This window comes from Chrysochloris asiatica, unplaced genomic scaffold (genome assembly GCF_000296735.1).
Source record: "Chrysochloris asiatica unplaced genomic scaffold, ChrAsi1.0 scaffold00013, whole genome shotgun sequence".
NCBI classification, from domain to species: Eukaryota; Metazoa; Chordata; class Mammalia; order Afrosoricida; family Chrysochloridae; genus Chrysochloris; species Chrysochloris asiatica.
Window position 1 is genome coordinate 4386417 of NW_006408531.1, and position 8427 is coordinate 4394843.

Sequence of the window (8427 nt, forward strand, 5' to 3'; positions counted from 1 at the left end):
CATATTTTTATATGATTAAAAATGAACAGCTTTTATGTACAGCTCTGATTCTGTAATACTAATATTTATTTACTTTGTTTCATAAATTGTACATTTTTTCTTAATGTTGTGGATTGCTTTTCTATGTGAAGCATGGGATTTACTGTTGCGTAACTAGAACAAAAAATGTATATTGTAAACAAGATATTTAAACTAGAGTATCTTATTCTGCACTTATGCATTAGTTTAAAAACAAAAGATAAAGGATGTATCAGTCAGTTCTTAATTCTTGTAAATTTTTTTTGTCTCTTGTTTTCTGGATTGACTATAACTTAAGTGCTGATTGTGGTTTTAAACTGATAGTACCCAAAGCATTAAAGTAAACATGTGCTATTGTGAGTTTTTTCAAAGCTTTATAAATCAGTTATAAATAATATTAAAAGTATTTGGTCTTATGTGAACATGTTGATCTATATACTCATCTAAAAATATGGGAAAACATTCCGACCCATGTAAATATGTACAAGTGCATCACTGGTACAGTTTTATGTAACTCAGTTGGACACTAGGTAGCCACAGACCTATGCTAGAGTGTCTTTAAAAATTAAAGTGACAAAAGCACATGGGGCTGTGTAAAGCTTGGTTATTGGCTGGTCCGGTGTCCTGGCAGGCAGTGCTGTGCACCGCCAGTGATGGAAACGACCTGGGCTTACAACTGCTTGGTTCTCATTGCACAAGATGGTAACTAGAGGTTGCGCTTGGACTCCAAGGGTGGGGTCACTAGTTCTTCCTGTCAGCTAGTCCACACAATAACAAGGTTGGCATCAGCCTTTGGGGAAGCCACTTTACCCTCCTGAATGGAGAATGTCATACTCCTGGTGACCTCAGAGAGACTAGGAGAGAGAAGTTTCAAGGGAAGAAAACTTGTGGGAGGATGGTGTACTCTATATAGAAGATTCAGGATGAGTTTCAGTTGGTGTCTGAAGGAGGGAGAACCTTTGGTTGTTGGTCCCGAAGAGTGGAATAGAGGGAAGGGGTGTCACAACATGTGCACACCCACGCACATGTGCACGTATGCACACACACACACACACACACAACCTGGGTTATCTTTGTCCTATATAGTGGATTATTCTGTGAAACCAAGTTTGTATATTGAATTACATTAAGGAGTGTTCTTTAAAAAGAGAAATAAATATACAATTACATGCTTGAGGTGTCCAGTTTTTATGTGTTGGTTTACATTTTAATTTCCCAGTTTTATTTCTAAAGTCATTTTGATGCTACCAACATACCATCTGTGCTCTTCATTGCAAGACTCGGCCCACCCTGAAGTATACTGAATATGAATGCTCTCAACACATGAGAAGATGTTCTTTGCTTTCATATATCTTCAGATAGTGGTCACCAAAGTGTAGGTTCTAGAATTGTATTCATCCAAAGCCATGTGTGGGCACAGGCAGCATAGAATTATATCCGAAACCAGTCTTGATTAAAACAAATGAACATATTCTCTTCCACTTTTCTCTCAGTATATATGCGTACCTGAAATTCCATTGGGGAACCTCTTCTTCATTTTCGCTGAGGTCACTCAAGGCAGGAATCAGCTGAAACATTCTATAAAACATCCACAAATCACAGTGCTTTTGTAATAAAATAATAGAGCCTTTTAAAAATAACATATGTACACAAAAAGTTGTTGTTGTTAAGTACCATAGAGTCGGTTCTGACTCATAGTGACCCTGCACAGGGTTTTCGAGGCTGCAAATCTTTACGGGAGCAGAAAGCCTTATCTTTCTCCCGAGGAACAGCTGGTAGTTTCAAACTGCCAATCTTGAAGTTAACAGCCCGATTCGTAACCACTACACTACCAGAGCTCCTACACAAAAAGTAGAAGCACATAAAAGGCCAAAATGTATCAGAATTTATATGATAAAAATTTTCAAATTGATGGGTTTACAACTTAACTTTTATTTTATGAGCCATACAGTCTTTAAAAAAAAAAAAAAAAGTTTTATTGTGAATTATGTGATAGTTTACATGGGAGAACATTAGTTTTACATTCATTTTATTGTATATTGTTTCATTGCCATGGTTAGAATCCCTTCCATGCATCATCAACCAACCAAAGGGTATATGCACTATAAGCCTGCCCCCAATTGTCAACACACAGCTCCTCTCCCTCTCTGGATCTAAAGTCCCCAGCTGCTCCATCTCTCCACGTCATCGTCTCTGCCTCCATCTCAGGCATCACTGCTTCTTCTGGTAGGGTCCCGCTGTCTGCTCTTCTCCATTGATGGTCCCAGGGACCTCCGCTCCTAGACTGAAAAGTTAATCACTCCCCTCCTTGCGAAAAAAAAAAAGTCTACCTTTACATTTCCAACCCTCACAATCAGTCCTAATAACAATTATTCACTATTGTATCACAAGAGACCTACCCGCATTTCCTTTCATCAGCCCCACCCAGACAGATTGGATACCGCTCACTGGAGATGCTACCTTCCCCCATGCCCTCTGGATCTAGGTTCCCTCATACAGTCTTTTTAAACTATGTTTTACAAAGGTGAATTAAAGCTTGAGACAGCCTGCCTGCATAATATCGGTCTCTCAGCAAGCAGAATCCTTGAAACTTTTTGATTATGTAAGGTCATTTGTGTGTCTTACTCTTCTTTGATGTAGTGTGTGTGTGTGTGTGTGTGTGTATGATCCCAGACGAAATCATTTTTTTTTAAATGTCCTTCCTCTTTTATGAGTGTAATTCATCACTCATGCGAACACTCATTAATCCATGCAAAAACAGTTGGAGTACCTACTATGGCTATGTACTATGTATCATAGGATGAAAAGGTCTCTGGATGGTGTAAGAGTTAGGTACTCGACTACTAGCTGAAAGATTGGTGGTTCGAACCCATTCAGAGACTTCTCAGAAGATAGGCCTGGTGATTTGCTTCCCAGAGGTCACAACCCTGAAAACTCTATCAAGTACTCCTACTCTACACACATGGTTTCACAGCGAGTCAGAATCGACGAGGGCAACAAGTACTTAGGGTGAGTAAAACACTCCTCCTCCTATCAAGGAACTCAGATAAATAAGAGAGATACATATGTGAGTAAATATGTACACCCTGATTAAGTACTAACATACTTGTGTATTTGGTATATTTTGTAAGCACAAAAGAGATAGCAATTATCCTGCTGAGAATGGAAAGAAGTATTGGGCAAGCTTCACCACAGAGGTGGCCTTGGAACATATCCTTGGATTCTACCTATGTTCAGCAACTACAGAGAGCATTATTTTTGTGATAAGTATACAATGATGCACAGAGTTCTTGCCTTCACAGAGTTTATAACCTAAGGGATGTTGTAGTTGTTAAGCACCATTGAGTTGGTCCCGACTCATAGCGACCCTGTATAGGGTTTCCTAGGAGTGGCTGGTGAATTTGAACTGCCTTCCTTGTGGTTGAGTGCTTATCCTACAGTGCCACACCAGGACTTACCTAAGGGAACACTAAAAAGTATGGCGTGTAGAGTGGGAGAGGGTATGTGAGGTAGATGATCCAGGATATAAAACAGTGAATAGATTTAAGAAAAAACAAGATGCAATTGGTTCTCTGGGTATGTATATGGCTGTGTGGTACATGGTAAAGCTAGAAAGGCAGCTCAAAATTCAAGTTTCCATCTGAGGTGGAGCTCAAACTTGGCTCTAAGCAATGAGGAGGTAAGGAAAGATTGAAGCAGACTATGATACTCCCTTGTTGGTGGTGGCTAGAAAAATTACAGTATGTAGCAGCCAGTGAAGGAAATATATTTGAGGGGGCAAGAATAGATATAGGAATGCCAGTTAAGAGAATTATAAAACTGTGCCATTTTTCATAAGACTAACCTACTTGACAGCACTCAACAACAACAACAACAACAACATAGGCAGCAACAATCCAAACTGATGATGGAAATCTGGTTAACAACTCTACTTAACAAAGAGGAGTTGATCATAGTGACTCACTTGATGTTGGAGATAGAGAAGCTCAAGATGAGTGTCTGGAGCTTTAACTTAGACAATGGCATGAGGGTGGTGCTATTAAGTCACAAAAGAGAGGCAATCTGTACAAGATGCAGGTGATGAAATGCTCTGGTTTTACTTAAGCCAATCAAAATGGAGAGATTAACCTCAACCAAGAAAGGTCTGAGCTACAGATTGGGTTCTCAGTTTTTGTCACTTAGTCAGAGCAGAGCATTCTCACTTGGATGAAATTCTCCAGCCTGTACAGAGGGGGAGAAGAGGCAGTGTTGAGTATATTCAAAAAGTGGGCAAAGAACAAGGGGATCAGCAAAGTTGATGGTTCAAACACACCCAGGGGTACTGCAGAAGACAGACCTGGTGATCTGCTTTTGTAAACATTGTTGTTCAGGTGCTGTTGAGTTGGTCCCAATGCATAGTGACCCTGTGTACAGGAGAAGAAAACATCAGTCGGTTCTGCACCATCCTCAGCATTGCTGCTACTGTTAAGACAATTGCTGCTGCCACTGTGCCAATCCATCTTGTTTAGGGGTCTTCCTCTTTTCCACTGACCCTCCACTTTATCAAATATGATGTCCTTCTTCAGGGACTGGTCCCTCCTGATGATAGGTCTGAATTATGAACCAGGTACTAGCCCCTACTTTTAAATTCATTCATCTAAAATTCACAAAGCTAAGCTTATCCAGTGCTGTAGTTATCTAGTGCTTATAAAACAGAAATATCTCAACTTTAACAAACAGAAGTTTCTTTTCTCACACTCTAGGAGGCTAGAAGAGTGTGTGCTTTAGGGAAGTCTTTTTCTTTCTGTTGGCTCTAAAGGAAGGTCCTTGTCTTTTCAGGTTCTCCTCCCTGGTTTCCTGGAGATCACTTCGTGTCATATCTACCTTACCCAATCTCTCTCCCTGCTCCCTTGTTTAATCTCTTTTTATAGCTCCAAATAGACCGACTCAGCATATATTGTCTTAGTTGTTAGATGTTCTTGAGTTGACTTCAACTCCTAACAACACTGTGCACAACAGAATACAACACTGCCCTGTACTGAGCCTCTTCACAATTGTTGTTATGTTCAAGCCCACTGTTGCAGGCCCTGTGTCAATTCATCTCATTTAGGGTCTTCCTCTTTTTAGATGACTCTCTACTTTACCAAGAATGATGTCATTTTCCAGGGACTGGTCCCTCTGACAACATGTCAAAAGTACATAAGATAACACCAAACGCCACCAAGATGGTGTTCAGGAGCTTCATGGAGGTTGGCTGGGTGGCCTATATCCCCTTTGGGCCTCTTGCCGGAACACTGGTCCTGATTCTAGATGTTATTGATCAGAACAGGGCTTTGGTTGATGGACCTTAAACACAAGTAAGGAGGCAGGCCATGCCTTTCAAATGCATGCAACTCACTGACTTCATCCTCAAGTTCCCACCAGAAGTATGTCCAACAAGCCTGGCAGAAGGTGTATATCAATACAAAATGGCAGCCACAAGAAGGGCCAAGAAGACTGAAGCCAGAGAAAAGAAAGCCAAGATGACTGATTTTAATCATTTTAAATTCATGAAGGCAAAGAAAATGAGGAATGGATAATAAAGTATGAAGTTAAGAAGCTTCAAAGGGCAGCTCTCCTGAAATCTTCTCCCAAGAAAGAAACTGCTGCCAAGGAAGCTACTACTGCTGAAGCAAGGACTGCTGCTAAGGTTCCAGGCAAGAAGGCTCCTGCTCAGAAAGAGAAAGCTGCAGCCCCGAAAAGAAACCTGCAGCTCAGAGGGATCAGCTCCAGCCCAGAAAACAACTGTTCCAAAGGCAGCAACAGGCAAGAAGGCATAAAGAGCTATAAATAAAAGTAATAAAGTGTCTTTTTGATATGCTAAAACAAAAAGTACATGAGATGAAGTCTTTCCATTGTCACTTCTAAGGAGCATTCTGGCTGTACTTGTACTTCACTGTCTAACTTTCACATGTATACGAGGCTATTGAAACTGCCATGGCTTAAGTCAGATGCACCTTAATCTTCAAAATGACATCATTTTATATCTCCAATTTTATTCAGTTCTTATCCTTCATCTACATATGTTGCTGTTGTTGTTGTTGTGTGTCATTGAGTGAATTCTCATTCATAGCGCTCCTCTATAGGGGTTCTTAGAGTGGCTGGTGAGTTTGAACTGCCAACCTTGCAGTTATCACTCCAGTGCTTATCCTACAGCACCACATCAGGACTCCCAACTACATATAGAAGTTGGTTCATGAGTCTGACTCAACATATATCCTGCACTGATCCTGCTTCATTAACACAGCAAAGACAGCCCATGCCCAAATGGGATTGTAACCATAGTGTTGTTGTTCTTGTTGTTGTTGAGTGTTATCTGTTCTGACTCATAGTGACCCTGTAGAGCATTTCCTAGGAGTGGCTGGTGAGTTTGAACTGCTGACCTTGTTGTTCAAACTGGCCTTGTAGTCCAATGCTTATCCTATAGAACTCCAAAATCACAGGCATGTTGCTGTTGTTGTTAAGTGCCGTTGAGTTGGTTCCGACCCATAGTGACCCTGTATAGGGTTTCCAAGGAGCAGCTGGTGAGCTTGAACCACCAACCTTGCAGTTCAAACAGCTTTGCAGTCTGGCGCATTAACCCACAGCGCTACACCAAGCATGTTGTTGTTGTCAGGTGCCATCGAGTCGGAACCGACTCATAGCGACCCCATGCACAGCAGAACGAAACAGTGTCCGATCCTGGGCCAACCTCACTACCGCTGCCACACTTGACACCATCAATGATGCCACCTGGCTGATCCATCTCGTTAGGGGTCTTCCTCTTTTTCTCTGACCCTCCATCTTACCCAGCATGACATCCTTCTCCAGCGACTGTTCCCTCCTGACAATATGTCCAAAGTATGAGAATAGAAGTTTAGCCATCTTGGCCTCCAAGGAGCACTCTGGCTGCACTTCTTCCAAAACACCAGGCATAGAGGTTAGGATTCACAGCATATATCTGTGGGGTGAGGAGCTTGACTCAATTCATAGCAGCTAATATGCAGAAAAGCAGGCAGCTGACCTCTAGAACACTGCTGTGCAATAGAACGTTCTGTAATGATTAAAAACAAAGTTCCGTATCTAAGCTGCCCAGTGCAGTAGATATCTAAATATGTGAGGCTATTGAGCACTTGAAATCTGTGTTTCTGAGAAATTGAATGTTAAATTTCATTTAATTTAAGCTAAAATAGCCTCTTGTTGCTAGTGACTGCTGATTTGGACAGCTTAACTCACTTAACCTCTCCACACACTGCAGCATCTATCTCTCCATACATCCACCTGTTTAAAAAGAGTGAGCTCTAATCCTGAGCCAGGTTCTGTTCTTGTCACTAAGGATGTAGCAATAGCAAAAAAGCACAAAGTTGTCATCATGGAACTTGTGTTCAGTGCTTACCAACTAAGTATTCAATTAAGGATTTTGATGACACAACCCTCTGGATTGTTCCTTCTCCTGCTGCATTTTGGACCTTGGAACTCACACAAGGAATAACAGCCAAAGCATAACTTTTGAAAAGCGAGGCAAGTTTCCTGATTGGTTCATCCCCCTTCTTCTACTTTAAATGCCTAGAGAAAGCTGAGATGAAGAAAGCATAATAGTATTAGGACTGAAGTGAGATCTTCTCCTACGTCCTGTCCTTTATATATATGGACACACTCTTTGGAATTTCCATGGGGTGACTGGAGCACAAAAAGACTCTACCTCAGCATACTCTGCACAGGAATAGAGGCTACTAGAGGAGAGTTATTAGTACTGCTGGGGCCCTGGAAAATCCACTTTGCTTTTCTGTCCACCATGTGAAAGTCAACAAGGTTATCAGAAGCAAAAAGCCAACCTAGAGATTCTGTCTTGAAGTTGTAGTACAGCTCTGACCAACTGGGTGAGAAACCATCCCATGCCTTCTCCCACAGTGAGGAAGAGGATGGGGTAAGGAAGAAATGGAGAAGTTTTCCTTCCTCTTCCTATGCTGATTCTTATGTGATGGACTGGGGAAAAGATTATCCTCTCCATTGTTGCCCACTGGTGTAAGTAGACACACCTATATTGTTGTTGTTGTTAGTTACTGTCTGTCTATTCTGACTCAGGGCGACCTCATGTGTTAAGATTGGAACTGTAATCCATGGGGTATTCAGTAGAGGCTTCTTTCAGAAGTAGATCACCAAGTCTATCCCCTAAGGATCATCTGGGTGGGTCGGAACTGCCAATCTTTCCACTAGTAATGGAACTCTTAACTATTTTCTTTAACCAAACCCATATCCAATCATGTAGGGAATTTACCTCTTTTGGAAGAAGACCCATTATCACCAAGGATTCGTTGTTGTTGTTGTTGGGTTCCACCAAGATAGTATCGATTCATAGCAACCTTATGAACAGCAGAACGAAACACAGCCCGATCCTGGGCCAACCTCACT